The 16,443-nt window shown below is 40.8% G+C and overlaps 1 protein-coding gene across 3 annotated transcripts in view; it reads left to right on the top strand.

Annotated features, from left to right (window-relative positions):
- MARCHF3 (membrane associated ring-CH-type finger 3) overlaps positions 1 to 16,443 on the top strand; it is a 175,123-nt gene that overhangs the window by 18,902 nt on the left and 139,778 nt on the right. For 2 of the 3 annotated variants that reach the window (XM_081298413.1, XM_081298411.1), the window contains exon 1: positions 8,654 to 8,840. The exons of the other annotated variant lie outside the window; for it this stretch is intronic. The gene's annotated coding sequence lies outside the window, so the exon portion shown is untranslated. Of the gene's footprint in view, positions 1 to 8,653; positions 8,841 to 16,443 lie in introns of those variants that run through there. 3 annotated transcript variants of the gene reach the window in all.

The following is a 16,443-nucleotide window of genomic DNA, read 5'->3' as shown; positions in this document are numbered from 1 at the left end:
TTTCAAATTTCCACATTTGGTGGTTTCCCAATTTTCTCTATGTAGAAGGTCAACAATAGCCCAACACTTGTGGTAAATATTTGCTTTAGAGAAAGACTTTTCTCACTGATCATAGACAGGAATTTTCCAAAAATATTATTCCTCAAAACCTGATCAATGAGAAGCACCCTATTAACAAATGTTAAATTTTTCTGTTTTAATTTTTATGTCACCTAAGTAACCACCCACCTCCTCAGAGCCTCTCTTTATTTTCTTATGGATATATTTAAATAAGCAATCTGTTTTCATTCTAAATATTTTTGGTTTAATGATAGTACTCCTCTCACTTGTATTTTAGTTTTGATGATTAAACATTAAAAATGCAAATTAGTAGCCTGTACCAAAAGCTATTTCTTGATGGGCAACACTTCAAGCTGGCATGTGTCCCTTATAGGGCACTAAGATAAATGGGTTAGGTTGCAGGGCTAAGGGGAAAGTTTTAAGGACCAAATTGACTAACTCTAGAGAAAGATTCTGTCTTAGTGGAAAGATTGAAAACAGAATGTATCAAAGATACCCATAAGACCAACATCATCAAAATGACAATATTTGTTGTAGGCCAGAAAAATAAGGGAAAATACCCTTTGTCTTTCTTTTTAACCCAGAACTGCCTTTAGACATAAAATAACCTACATGTTATGGAATTAATTTTATTTCCCTTTATGTTCCTCACTAATTCTGGGAAGATAGTTAGCTGTAGTGAGGGGCACATTATTGGATGGCTATCCTGAATATCTTATTCAGAATCTGCATCTGTTCTTTCCATTCTCTGAGCAGAAGTTAGCGGTCCTGTTTATGAATAACACATCTGTCAGTTATGAGCCATATGATTTTTTTAACTTAGTTGTAGATGAACACACAGTATATTTATTTATTTTTATGTGGTGCTGAGGATTGAACCCAGTGCCTCACACATGTGAGGCAAGCACTTTATCACTGAGCTACAGCCTCAGCCCTGAGCCATATGATCTTGTGCACAAGTCTCAACCTTCAAGTATATCCGCTTTGTTTATCCCCTAAAAGAGGAGTAATAACATGTATCTTTTTGGAATGATGTAAAGTTTTAAAAAGCCAATGTGTGGGAAAATACTGTAGACTAAGCATATATTAGCACTTTGTCTAACACATGTAGAATAATGAGTGAATGTGAGAAGTCAGAAGATGAGTCCAACCCCCAGTACCCACAAGCTGAAATCCATATATTTTTGCGGGGCATTCAGTGACCTGGAAAAGCTGTTCCTCCTCTTACTCTCCAGCCCTTTCCCCGTAACTGCTGTGCTATAGTCAGACATTCTCCAGGATGTCTTGAATTTGCCTACCTTCATGTCTCTGTGTCATTCCTACCTTCCATGACCTCCATTTATACGCACCCTCAAAGGGTCTTGAATCCCACTGTCTTCAGGAAGCTTATCAAACTCTCACTTTCTTTAAATCTTTGTCCTTGGTGTCTGGAATGTTCCTAAATGATAAACCACTTATTGCACCAGCAGACAGCAAGTTCTGCAAGGCAGAGGTCAAGTAGAGAGTACCCATCTGTGCGCACTGCCACCACATAGATGCTGGTGCTCTGCCAAGAGTGGTGCTGAATAGATTGAATGAATGATTTCTCACCCAGCCCCTATGGTGCTCTTGGACTAAACCCCTTGCCTCTTTCAGTCTCAGTTGCCTCAGCTATGAACAGAGGATAACAGCATGGATGTACTCCTCAGGTGTGTGTGAAGAATAAACCAATGACTGGAAAGCAATTTGAAAATGTAAAATGAAATGCTATATATAAATTTTACATAATCAAAATCATTTTCCTCTGTATTATGTTTTATTTGGCTTTATATCTTCAAATCCTTTGTGGGTTTCAGAATTTCACAGATGCAATACCATTCACATTAGCACCTAGATTCTCTTGGGTAATAAACAATTTTGTGTATTATAATTCACAGCTACTTTTCCCTGGCATGCTTACATGTGAATCTGTCATAATTGGGGTATTCATAATAACTAATGATATGATTCATTTCAAAAGGATAATCCATTTTTTTCACTGTTTGCCTGGTCAGTTATTCCAATACTGCTTCCTCAAGGGAACTAATTCCCACAAAGTCTAAAATCCAGTTGATGAGTACACGGTTTAGAAGCCCAAATATTTTAGGAGCTTACAATGAGACTTGGAAAATGATTTGGGGTTTTAAAGTACCACTCATTTTCTATCACTCTTTTTGTCCTAAATTCTAAGTCCCTACGTTGCTTTATTGTGATACATGTGCAACCATTGCAACTTGGCTTCTGAGGTATCAGGGAAGGGGTAAATTAGCTCTTTCCACATGAAAGCAAGGCAATGCTAGTTTAAGATGGTATTTTCATCTTTAATATGTTCAAGAAAGAGGATGTCCATAGAAAAATAAATTTTCCTAGAATATCTCTAGTTCCTATAAAAAGAGAATTTTTATTTTTAGTACATAGCAGGATATTATTCCTTGAATAGTCCTTCAACTTAGGAACTCTAAGGAAGAGAAGATGGCAGCAATATTATAAGCTTATCATGAGGATCAATTAAGTCATTAGATGTAGAAGTTTAAAAAGAGCATAACACCTAGTAATAAATACGAAGAATTATTATCAGTAGAGATAGGCCCTGTGCTAGGCTCTCATTTGAACTTCAAAACAACCTCATGAGACAAACCGAATCACGTCCACATCCACTCCATTTGGTTTAGAGAAGCTAAGTCACCTGCCCAAGATCTCACTTGTCCAAAGCCCATACTCTTCACACATTGAGAACTTCCTCCTGTTTTTATTGTATTTGTGATTGTTAATTTTATGTGTCAACTTGACTATGCCATGGACTGTCCAGATTAAATATTATTTCTGGGTGTGTGTGTGTTTCTGAATGAGATTAGCATTTAAACAGGTGGAATCAGTAACGCAGATTGCCTTCCCCAATTTAGGTGGGCATCATTCAATTTACTGAGGCCTTTAATAAAACAAAAAGGCTGAGGAAGTAGGAATTCAACCCTTTGCTTCCTTTCTGTCTGCTTGACTGGGACATCAGTAATTTCCTGGGAATTATACCATCCTATCGGCTCACCTGGTTCTCAGGCCTTCTCACTTGGACTGGTGTTAAATCACTGAAGGGTCTCGGGTTGTAGAGAGCAGATTCTGGGACTTTTCTTTGCAATACTGTGTGTGTGTGTGTATATACATATATATGTATATGTATATCCTAATTCCTTGTTTTCTGGAGAACCCCACTAATAAGAATCTATTCCTAACACCCCTCCTTCCACCCTGACCTCCAGCACATGGCACATAATCCTCCATTTCCAAATGGCTGTCTAGTCCATTAGGGCTATTCATTTTATAATTAATTTTAAAAACTAGGAGTATTTTTTGAAGTCTCTTGCAGTGGATTCCTGGACAGTCTGTCTAGTTTTATATCCAGCTATCATTTACCAAAGTCACTGTGGTCTCCTATCAATTGTCTTCAGTGGCATCAATTCTTAATTAGTTCAGTATAGTTTTTCTTCCAAGGAATGTATGATAAAATCCAAAATTTTTGTGCAAAAATTGCCCTTCCCTACCCATTTCTGTTAGCACATTTTAGGTTAGTTGGTCCTGTGGCAATATAACTCAATGGGGAAGTTGCTTTGGCTTTCAAATGTAATGAAATAGCATTGTTTGGTGGGTGGTATCATACTTGCTACAGATACCATGCCAGAAAAATGTCTCTGCTATAAAAATATCTCCTAGTTGCTGTATACAAACCAACACCATTTAGTTTGCCCAAAATACCTACATGATATTTTATAGTCTAATCATCAATTAATATTTCAAAGTGCACTTTTTATTAGTTATCTCTCCCATCTCCAAAATTGGTCAGAAGTATCACTGCAGTGTCATAGATGGGAAACTAAATATGAAAGATAAATGACCTGGACAAGGTCTCAGAATGAATTCATAGCAGAGCTGGTATTAGAACCTGTAGCTTCTGACAGGAATTTAGAAATAAACTTCTTTTTCTTTCTTTCCTCCTTCCCCTTCCCCTACCCACCTTCTTTCCTTCCTTCCCTCCCTCCCTCCCTCCTCCCTTCCCTCCTCCCTCTCCCTTCCCTCCCTCCCTCCTCCCTTTCCTCTTTCCTTCCTTCCCTCCCTTCCTTCAGTAATTTCCTGGGATTTATATCATCCCATCCTACTGGTGATTGAACCTAGAAGTCCTCTACCATTGAGCCACAACCAAGCTCATTTTGAGACTGGGTCTTGCCAAGTTGATTAGGCTGGCCTCAAATTTGTGATCCTCCTGCCTCAGCCTCCTGAGTTGCTGGGATTGTAGGTATATGCCACCACACCCAGGCAAAAATGTAGAAATTTCTGCATTTCTTTGCCAAGATTTTTAGTGCAAACTGTTCAGGTTGTAAACAATTTTAAAAGCAAATCTATGTTGAGAGGTGATAGGAATGGAAAAGAGGGAAACATACTATTCACTTATGTAAAATTTTCCTCAACTCTAGGTTTGCTTTTTGTTTGGTGACCCATTCCCATTTACAGCTTCCATGTGGTAACTGAAGAAAGATAGTAAAGGGCCTTTCCCCCTCATTTCCATTTATGGAAGGTCAAGAATCTAATGACTGAAATAGATAGAAATTTAGTGTATAAAAAACTGTTCAGAGCACTCTGTTTTCCCATCTCAACCTCACTTTCTCCTCCTTTTCAAAAATCAGTTTTATTATAAGCACAATGGACTTACAGTCTTTGTAACCACTGTCATGGGGTCCCCCTTGAGCAACTAAACAAAGTAGGCAAATTCTGCCACCATTGTTGACCAAGGAAGCATGGGGAAAAGGAGGTTATCAGAAATGCTTACCACTAAAGCCACTCAGATTAGAAGCCATCAAATTGAGAAGGTTCGAAAATATTGTTTTAGTGTCAGAGAGGGATGATAATACCTGAAGATAACTTTATCATTCACAAAGGAACCAGCCCTATTTCCATGATTCCACATGAGTCTTCTCATCCTCAAGTTATTCCAGAAACTTCCTGATTCCTTTGAGTGAAATAAATTTCCTTTCATGCAAAAGGTTGGAAGTAAGAAAATAACTTCCACATCATTTTTTTAAAGAGAGAGAGAAGAGAGAGAGAGAGAGAATTTTTTAATATTTATTTTTCAGTTTTCGGTGGACACAACATCTTTATTTTATTTTATGTGGTGCTGAGGATCAAACCCAGCGCCCCGCACAAGCCAGGCAAGCACGTTACCGCTTGAGCCACATTCCCAGCCTCTCCACATCACTTTTTAATGGTTTTCTGTTTGTTTCATACATATTAGTGTGAGTTCTCAGGAACAGATCTCATTTTCCTTTGTAGAATATCAAGCTCACCCAAACTCAAAAGATTACAGCTGGGGTTAGGGATTTAGCTCAGTGGCAGAGTTCTTGCCTAGCATGCATAAAGTGCTGGTTTCGGTCCGTCTTGAAAAAAATAAAAGATGTTAATAAAAGAAATGTAAGTCTTGTGTTCAAGTGATGAGCTTTTGTTGAAAACCAATTATAACAAAAGAAATTGTAGAAATATGAATGTAGCCCAAATATGCTCTTTTCTGTCATGTACTCTAAAAGAGAAAATGAAACCTGCTACTTGACAAAGAACCATGGACAGACCTGTCTGTATGAAACAAATGAAAAACCTTAGAAATTGGGACATGAAAGTCACCTAATTCTAACTTATTTCACAAAGGAAATTTCCTTTTTCCATCATCTAACATAAATACTTTGGTAAGTTTAGTCACCAGCCAGTCCTTGGCTCCTATTAACCAGGTGATTTGGAAAATAATCAGTATCTGTGAAACACCTTCACAGGATATGAAAATGATAAGCACTTTTGGCAGACTTTGTCTCTAGTTTTTGTTTGGTGACTCAGGAGTGTAGGGAGGAAAATCCAAAGAAATATATTTTTTTTCCCCTGAGAATTCCAATCAAGGATGATGCTTCATGGTAGGTTTCAATGGAAAGCTTACAGAGGTTTATGAAAACAAACAGAAGAGCACAATTTTTAAAAAATGATCAAAGTGAAGTTTTTCTGCTTGCTATAGATTGTTAACATCCCCTAAAGGCCCATGTATAAAAAGGTCATTCCCCAGCCTGTGGCACTACTGAAAGGTGGTAGAAGGTAGGGCCTACTTTAAGAACCTTATTCCATTGGAGATTATGCTCTTGAAGGGGATATTGGGAAGCCCATCTCTTCCTCTCTCTTTGCCTCCTGGACACCATAAGGTGAGCAGCCTTGTTCTATCCCATGCTCCCACCATGAAGTACTCTGCTGCCACTGACCAAAAGAGGTCAAGTAATAATGGACTGAAACCTCTGAAGGTGCAAGCCAAAATAAACCTTTCTTCCTTAAAGTTGATTTTCTCAGATAAAATTTTGTCACAGTGATGAACAGCTAACATTACTGCTAGAACCAGGATAGGAAGTAACATCTTCTCCTAAGCCTTCCCTTCTTCTGTCTGGCACCTCCAGCCCTGTTACCACATCCCCCACTCATCCCAACATTGGCAGATACTTAATGTGTATTTCATTCATGTGGTCTACATCTAATTCTTTGTGGGCAAGGGTCATTCTCCTCAGTCATGCAGCAGCATACTGAGTAATCCCTAGAAATTAATAAGGATGGTCTTCCTCATCTGTACCAGACTTCCTGTTCACTAGGCAAGGAGGGGTTTAAATATGTACCATTTAGGCATCACTTACCAATTTTTTAGGGCTGCTAAGTACTGTCCAGGCCCTATTCTTGCCCTTTTGATAGCCTACCTATGAACCTTCCCCCACTGAGAAGGGGATCTGAGGAGACTCATTGAAACTCAACCCAGCAGAGAGCTCATCAAAGAGTTGCAGCCTTCCCTACCACAGGGCCATCTGCTTTCCAGTCACAGGCCAGTCCTTTGCCTTTCTTTTCCCTAGTGACCTCATTAGAACCTTCTTGTGAGAGGTCAGCTGTGATGCAGGACCTTATGGATGGCCATTAAAATAATTCCTGAGGCTCCCTCACATATTAACAGTTCCTTACACTGAGAGACTAAATTCTAAAGGACTTATGGAATTCAAGAGAGACAATGCTCTCAAGGGCTTGAGCTAGAAGCAAAAGGATGGGGAAGGGGTGGGGGGTTGTCTCTGCAGGTGTCAGGGTGCTAGGAAGTTTGGTCTATTTCTTGTCTTGCATTCCTATATTCCTACTAACATGGGTTGGGTGCCTATCTATGGCAGGTGCAGTTTTAGGCAGAGGCTCCTCCCACCTGGAGCAGACAGTCTAGGGCTCACTTACATTATAGGCCTCAGATGGAAAGTAAGAGCACCCAACCCTCTGCTTTTGATAATACATTTGCACGTGTATGTGTGTGTGTTATACCCAGGATGAGGGCTTAAAATGAGCAGCAGCAGTGACCCGGACAGCTAGGTGGGCTAAATCCACAAAGCCATATTCCAGAGCTGTTCTGCGATAAGTGATCCACATAGCTCAGGCTACTGATGCCCTCTTATTGACATTTCTGAGATGGCTCCATGTCTCCCTCCCAGCCTGGGAGGTGGAAGGAGTGGAAACACACAGTGGGACAGATACGGCTCCTCAGCAGCTTCCTGACCACAAAGATGGATGATCTTGGTCCCTCGAGAATCCTGGTAGACCCAGAAGACAGTCACAGAAGCCACCCCTGAGGATGCTACTCTGCAGGTCAGCCCGCCTGAGAGGGGGAGGGTCTTGCAGATTCTGGCGCCTTCCAGCACTGGTGCCTATTCCTGGTCCCGGCTCAGAGCTAGTGCCCCGGACGTCATGTGTAGGGAAGAAGGGACCTAGGCACCTGTAAGGTTTCCTAAGACAGTGGTGTGGAGGGCAAGAGTGAGGAGGAGGGCCTATACTGAACTTTTCGTGAGGTTTCTGGAGCTCGTGTTTTGTTTCGATGATGATAATCTTTAGATCAAGATCAGAACGTTTTCCAGGGAGCCCGGGGCTCTCAGTCTCTGGCCCAGTCTTCCACTGGTGGCTGGGTGGTCGGTCCTGGGCCTCACCTTGGGGTCCTCTGTTTCCTCCGACGGCGGGGGCTCCTTTGGAGCAGCCACGTTCCGCGCCTCTGGCAGGTTCCAGATACAAGCGTAGTCAACCGGGTCTCTGCCTGCGCTGCGGTTGGGCTTCTAGCTCCACAGTACGCCGACACGTGATGGCTCTGGGGCCTCCCGACCTCTCTCGGCTAGGGGGCTTCAGGGGCCGCCGCCTCCCTCCTGAAGCGTCCAGGTCCCACTGCAGCAAGCCATGCAAAACCCGCCAGCAGCCACCACACTTTGCAGTAGCCAACTTCGCCGCCGCCAGAAAATACCCCCAGCCAGTCCTTGGCCGCAGGCGATTGGATAGTGTCTGCGGGGCGGGAACGGGTGCTAAGCACAGCCCGCGGTCGTCGAAGGTCCTGGCGCCACTACGATTGGCTGTCGGCTCCATCAGTCACGGGTTGATTGACGCCCCGCCCCGCGAGGCCGGCCCGGGTCTGGCTCCGCCCCCCTCACCGTCGGGTCCCGCCTCCCTCCGGAGCCTGATCTGCTCAGCCCGGCGTTCCGCCTCATTCGCTGATCAGGTCCGCGAATTGTCAGCGCGCTCCGGAGACTGCTGAGCCGGGGCGGCCGCCTGGCTTGCGGTGCTCCCTTCGAGGTGCGGGTCAGATTCAGTGTGTCCTGGCCCGCCGGGGCGTGAGAAACCACCGGTTCGGGGCAACTTGGAACTGAGAACCTGCAGAAGGGGCGTCGGTCTGCGATCGGGACTCGGCAAGGAGGGTGAGTGGCCGCGCGCCGGGCGAGCGGCTCCTCTCAGCGCCGTTCCGCGGCCGGCGAACCGAGAGACCGGACGCTTCCTGGCGTTCTTCTGTCGGTCAGTCAGAGCGTGGCCGCTGTGGGAGGTCAGATGGGCGAAATTTACTCAATGCCAATATGCCCACTCCCGAACTTGTTTTCAAAGCATCCCAACTCGGCCCCGAACGCGATTCGCTGTACGCACCAACTTGGCGTAATTGCCATTATTAGGTCCGGACGCGTCCCCTGTCCCTCTGCGGCGGCGACATCGCGCAGGGGGTCGGCTACCGTGCCCTCCGGTGTGCGGACAGCAGTTCCTAGATGACGTGCGGACGGGTGCCTCAAACATTAACCGGCGTCCCAGCCGGTGCGGTGCGGTAACCCGGCGTTGGCATCTGAACCCGTGGGCTGAGCGAGCGTTCGTGTTCTGGGTGGGTCTTCAGCCGCCAGAAATTGGCCAGCCGGGTGGGCACCACAGCGGGGGCTTCAGTGCTTTGCAGATGGAAAGGAATTGACAGCGCTGCTGGACGTTAAACTTTGTAAAGTAATTACTTCCTATCAGCAGTTGCATCCGCTCCCCTCTTGAGGGGCTCCAACCTCCGAGACATCCACCCGCAAGATGTGTCTGAGGGACTTAATTAGGACCGGGGTGGGGGTGGGGGAGCTGCTGTGTCTAACACTGCCTCAGCCCGGGAGAGACCGAGGCAAGACTGCGAAAGGGACCGCTAGCTGGTCCGGTGGCGTTTGTTTGAGCACCTGTGTGTTTAAGTGATGAAGTTGTGGCAAGAACTGACAACAGAGGAGTCAAGGTTAAACCTGACACTTTGTGACTCGGTCTGGATTAGATTTCCTTTTTGTCTTTTAATGCAGCTTGTTTTATCTGAGGGCAATTACATACATGAAGTTTATGTTATGTGTTGACTAAATAGTATCCAGTACAATATTTTCTTCTCATTCTTATTTGAAATGAATGAGAGCTTATTGAGAGTACTAGAAAGAGACGTGGGTCCAGAATTTGGGAATAGCTCTTTGAAAAATACATAAAATGTTGACATATATAGTTATATGTGTGTATGTGTGTATGCATATGTGGATGTACATATATATGTATTCACACATATATATATACATATATATACATACATATACACATACTCGTATATATATGTATGTGTGAAATTGATAGGTAGATGAGGTAAAAATATATGAAGGGGAAACAGCCTTGAACTTTCCCTGGGTCACAGAGATGAGCCCTTTGAGCTGTGGAGTGTATGGTGAGTGTATATGTGTAAGCATGTCTGCATCTGCCTAGTCTGTCTGGGTCAGTGTTATGTCCATGAACTTTACGAGCATTCAGTTCAATATCACTAGGTGCAGATTCCGCCTTCCTGTTTTACAGCCCAGCAGCCGCCAGCCTTCCCATCTGTTAAAACATAATATGTATACTTGAGTCAGAGAACTGGAGTGGAGGGTGAATAGGGGGCAACCCTTTAGCAGAACTAACGTGCTACAAACAAAGCCTGCCTCTCAAGTTCTATTTTCATTCATTGTTTGTCCTGAACTTGCAGTTTTAGTGAGGGAGAAAGGAAAAAAGGGAATATTGTCTCTAGAAGTCACAAATTGTATTTTGTGAAATAATTGTAGCCATGATTTCAGGGAGGGAGAGCTTAATGGAGAAAAAATAATCCCTCTAGAAAAAGGAATGTGGTGCTTGTCACATCACCATGCAACACTGGTTTACTGCTTTGCAGTAGTGTGTATATCAGAAACTGTTTTCTTTTTCTTCTTAAGAGAATGCATTGAAACTGAATTATTTTGTACCCCACAAAAAGACACTTTAATATAAGTAAAGAGAGCTTTATTGCAGAGACTGGAGTTAAGACTGTCTTAGTAATTTTAATGAAACATGCTTTTAAGGAATTTATAACTTGGACATAAATTCATATTCAGCCTAAACACTAGTAGCAATGTTTCACAATTTATAGTTTAAAAATGATAAAAAGGCTTTATCACAAAAATTCTGATGACTAAAAGGGTATGGGAGGAGTACAGCAGCTTAATAAGTTCCTGAACCCAAATGACTGATATTTTTTAAAACTATAAATTCCTTTAATAGCATTTGGGTGACAATAAAGGCAGTATTTTTTAAAAGCATAGTTGATATTTTCACAATAATTTTATGCTCATAATTACATTTTAATAATGGTTTTCATTATATGTGGGCAGAATAAACTGGAATGGTTTTGGGAACTCACCACAAGAAGTATTGTCTTCACTTCTATGGTATATATAAACATTTTGGGGCAAATATACAAATCCCTAATATTTGCATGTCTAAATTTCTAAGAGCTATATAGATACAGTAATTCTCCTGCCTTAATATGAACCGTCCAAATCAACTGGGTTGCTCCTTAGAAATTTAGTTTTTAGGATGGACTCTAGTCCTAGGGATTCAATTCTGGGGTCTAGGGTGGTGCTTAGGAATCTGAATTTTCAACAGTTACACCTAAATGATTCTAATACCAGGGATTCCCTCAGGGAAATCAAGAAACACTGGAATGGTGTTTTGTGATATAAAAGGACATAGGCTGTGAACTGATTTAACAAATAATTGTTCAGAAATTTCCAGGTGGCATTTACTGGCCTTGTGAAATTTATAGGTAATGCATTAACTCCCTTTCCTCAACAATGGGTCCCTTTTGTCCAGTGTTTAGAGTTGTTTTGGAATCTTCAGCTATTCCTATTGCAGGTTGGGCCCAGTTCTAAGGAAGTTTGTCTTAGGAAGCAAGGTAGTTTAAGATCCCTGCCTAATCTTATTCCTTCTACCACCCACTCCCACTCCTGGTTCCTGGGAAGCTGTGAGTTGATTTGGCCAGCCCTAGTACATATTGTTGGACATTTCTCCCTGGAGGTTAGGAGAGGAGACACCTTTCTTCTTTCTAAAAGACATTTCAGGATGGAAGCTGAAACCAAAGTGCACACTTCAGCTGAGCTAATACAGACGTATGTATCAGGGGTCTCCTTGGGAAGTTTCACTGCTCTGTTGTTAGCCAGCAGACTATCCCAGGCCACCTACTCATGAGCCCATGGTTTTTTTTTGTTTGTTTGTTTTTTTTTGTTTTTTTTTTTTTTTGTTGTTGTTGTTGTTGTTTTGGGCACCAGGGATTGAACTCAGGACCACTTAACCACTAAACCATATCCCCAGCCCTTTCTGGTCTCACTGAGTTGATTAGGGCTTAGGGCCTTGCTAAGTTGCTGAGGCTAGCTTTGAGCTCATGATCCTCATCCTACCTCAGCCTCCCAAGCTGCTGGGATTACAGGTGTGCATCACCGCACCCTGACAGGGATACTCAGCTTCTGAAAGTCACCTTAGAAGAATCTTGAAGTATTTGTCTAATTAATTAGGTGAATTTTCATTTTATCAGAGAAAGATGCATTGAGAATTGGTTGTTACTTCTCTTTTCACTAAAATTAGTGTGGATTTTGATTTATTAATTATTGTCAATTAGTTTTTTATTTATCATTTGATACTGACATCTGGATTCTGTTTTACCATTTCAGAATATATATATATAATTTTCCATAAAAGACTCCTAAATAAGATATGAAAGAGAATGAATCTATTAAAGCTGCCCTTCCCTTTTTCTACCATTCTAGTACTTAAAATACTAAATGACTTCTCAGAGGTCAAAAGTGCTCAGAATATTTACTTCCCTGATGACAAAAGGACGTGGGCCAGAGCATTGAACTTGGATTGTTCCAGACCATTGGATCATCGCTGGGATTTTATGGAGCAATTTCTGTTTAAAGAAGCACTTGGCAAGCATGTTGATAGGTCACTTATCTTAACAATCCTTTGAGGACACTGATTTTTTCCCACTTTGTTCCACATGAGCAAACAGCAGCCACAAAAGGATAATATTTAGATCCTGTCTTTCATATTCAAATATGACATCAATAGCTGAGAAGCTGGGCTTATGTTTTGAACTGTTTTTATTTAGCATTGTGGTGATAAGATAGGGTTATGCTTAGTCATTTATACCATATATCTTTTTTTTATTCTTTTCTTTTAATCTTTTCATACTGAATGTGACATTATAACAGTTTTCTTTATAAAGTTAACCATCATATATGATAATTGGTTCAATAATCCTGACCTTAATCAGCCAACCTTGACCTAGAGAGGCAAATAATTTGCTAAAGTTCCCAGAGCCCAACGGAGCAAAGCCTATGTGAATTCTTTGGGCCTGTATTTTAACCTTGTGCTGGTTTGTCTATTGTCATGTCATGCTACCTAGAATGTTTTTAAACTTGCAAAATAGAATTACTTATATTTTATTTGCCTAGCTTCTGCATGATTTGATGGACTAACAAAAGTTGAAAAGCCTGAGGTATACCACAGTCCCTGACCATACAATGGCCCTGGTTTGAGCCTAATTTAAAAACAAAAACAAAACTTCAGTGAATTGCTGCTTTTCTTAAAACTAGGCCATAGGTCATTGTTTCTATGTAACAATTTTAACTTTTTTTTTTGGCCATGGCATACTTCTGGCATCTAACTTTGACAAACTCTTTTCAAGTTTTTGACCCTTCTTTCCTTATCCTTATTCCCATGGTGAAGTCAACTTGTAAAAAATCCACTTTTCAAGTCAATCTGTTCTTTTAGCTTCTACTGATACTTAAATGTTAGACATTTTAACTAACATGTCTCCAAAACATTCCTTCAAGCTCCTACCTTTGCTGTAAATTTGTGGGTCTACTAATATCTCCTAACAGTGCATCTATTTGAGCTAGAGAAGTTTTACTTTAGCTTTAGCTTTGTGGATTTAATGAAACAGCGGTTTAAAAAAAAAAAAGAAAAAGAAAAAAGTGAAGGATGATATTGAAGTCATGTTGATATGTGTATCATATTAGATATCCCAGCTTATAGTGTCAGTGGGAAATTTAAGATCCAGAAGAATGAAGTGACAGATGCTCTCATCTGTGGCCTTACAGACACTCATCTAACATAAGCTGAAAAACATAGCTGAAGACAGCAGATCCAGGGTTACACAAGGAAAACAAATGTTAAGCTCTGAAAAAAGAATTGGGCCAAAAGTAAAGGGTCAGGAATGGGGATGGGATGGGGAACATGTGGGAAAGAAATACCTCTATTAAAAAGCCAGGCAGGGCAGTAAGAAATTTATAGAGGTGCAAATGGTTTGGGGTTTCTTGGGGACATTGATTCTGTTTTATACTATCTTCACAACCCACTCACCCTGCTTGCTTTAAATAATTTATTATAGCAGAAGGCCTTCCCCTGGTTAGTTCCTTTTTTTATATAACTTCTTCCTTCTCATCTCCGGGTCTAATCAGAGGCATATATAATAGTGTGGCTGCTCTTGAGTACTTAGGAAAATCCATGATCAATATCACTACATCATAAACCCATAGCCATTCTGTTCTATTTTGTAGTGTTTTCTTTCCTGTTATATTAACTTGGTATCTATGTTTTAAATGATATTTTATTAATCTTTGTACAATGAGACTTCTGGTCTTATTCTTCTTGGCTGGAACTATCTTTTGAGTAATCCATCATCGGACCACCATTGATCTAATGATGTATTTATTGCTTACTATTGCAGCACTGGCAAGAAATCCAGTATGGGTCTAAAAATTTGATTAAAAAGAAATCAAGTTTTTGCAAGGCGTAGCCATGCAATTACGTTAGGAGCTGCCAAGTGTATTTTATGCTAAAATATACACACATATTTCAAGTGAGCAAAATGTGTTCTTTTTTGAAGGTTTAAAAAACTTTTTGCTATGAAATAAATACAAGAAGAAGATGCCTTGTAATTGGAAAAATTATGAGTGTACTTTCCCACCCCAGCTAAAGATAAGATGCAATATTTTTTCAGATTGTTATTATTGACCGATAAAATTGATAGATTTGTTTTTTAAAAGGACAATAATAAAAACAAAGGCAAAAAAAAAAAAAGGCGATAAGAACTAGCTCCAAGTCCTTAAGTGATCTTCCAGGTACTCAGTACAAACAAAAATGAACTGAAATTAATTAACAAATATTAATTGAATACCCACCATGGGTAGTACCTCTTCTTTGCTTAGCTAATTCAAAATTCAGTTCAAGTATTAGTGGCTTTGGGAAGATTTTCCTTGTGCCCCTTTGGTCCAGTACCCTCTTTGGGAAAAGCCCTTATCTTCTGTATTCTGCCCTCCAGACTGGGAGCCTCTTGAGGGCAGGGATCACACTTTTCATCTTGTAGTTTCTTGAGAAAGTTTACTAAAAAAAAAAAAAGAAAAAGTAGTTGCTAGGTGCATTAAAGGCTACGAAGAATTATAAGTGAACATCTAAGGCCTTCAAAAGATGTGCAATTGTAGGGCTCTGCTGTCAGCTTTAGTACCACTCTCAGTACTTCACACAAGATCACTTATTCCTACCTCACCCATCTTCAAAGTCCTTTTGCTTCGTTCCTGTCTCACTGCCTCCTCTCATTCCTGTGTGTCTTCAAGGATGTCACAATCCCTGTCTAGGCCATCTCCTCTCCTGGCTCCTCTTTTGTTTGCATGTCCCTTGTTATATCTTAAAAGGTGGTTGATTTGTGGGTCATGCTTTGAGATTTGAAATAGCCTTTCCTGTCCTGTGAAGTTTCAGATGTTTTGGTTCCTTGGGCCATCAGATGCAGGTTACTAGGTAGCTTTGACCATGGGTTTGGGAGACCTTTGAGGAGCAAGATGGTACTGTGCCTAGAGGCAGCTGGTGTCCAAAGCTCAATGTTATAGGGAAGTTTTTTTTTTTTTTTTAATAGTTTTCATTTATAAATCTTGCTTTCTTCAGGATACATCCTCAACATGATCATTTTTGTGACACAATCTTTTGGCTTACATGAACACTACTCCTGGGAGCTGTATTTTTGAGGTTGTGTATAGACCATGGTCCAGGTGGAATTTGTGGTTTAACTGAATTAAGCATAACTGCCTGAAATAAAGACCATTAGGATATCCCTTTTATATTAGATCTCTTTTTTTTTGAAGCAATTTTTTTATTATTTTTTTATTTGTTTTAATTAGTTATACATGACAGTAGAATGCATTTATGCACTTTGATATATCATACATAGATGGGATATAATTTCTCATTTTTCTGAGTGTACATGTTGCAGAATCATATTGGTGATGTAGTCACATATATACTATAAAGTAATAATATCTGTTTCATTCTACTATCTTTCCTATTCCCACATCCCCTCTCCCCCACCATCACTTCCCTCTACCTAATCTAAGGTTAATGGTGTTCTTCTCTAGTGCCTCCTGCCTTATTGTGAATTAGCATCTGCATATGAGAGGAAACATTTGGCCTTTATTTTGTGGGATTCATTTATTTCACTTAGCATGATATTCTCCAACTCCATCCATTTACTGGAGAATGCCATAATTTCACTCTTCTTTAAAGCTGAGTAATATTCCATTGAGTATATATACCACATTTTCTTTATCCATTCATCTATTGAGGGACACTTAGTTGGTTCCGTAGCTTAGCTATTGTGAATTGAGCTGCTATAAACCTTGATGTGGCTGCATTACTGTAGTA

The sequence above is a fragment of the Spermophilus citellus genome (assembly GCF_964194105.1).
Source record: "Spermophilus citellus genome assembly, chromosome: 1".
Taxonomy (NCBI): Eukaryota; Metazoa; Chordata; class Mammalia; order Rodentia; family Sciuridae; genus Spermophilus; species Spermophilus citellus.
The sequence above is the reverse complement of the archived record's forward strand: the minus strand, read 5'-3'. Positions and strand labels throughout refer to the sequence as shown.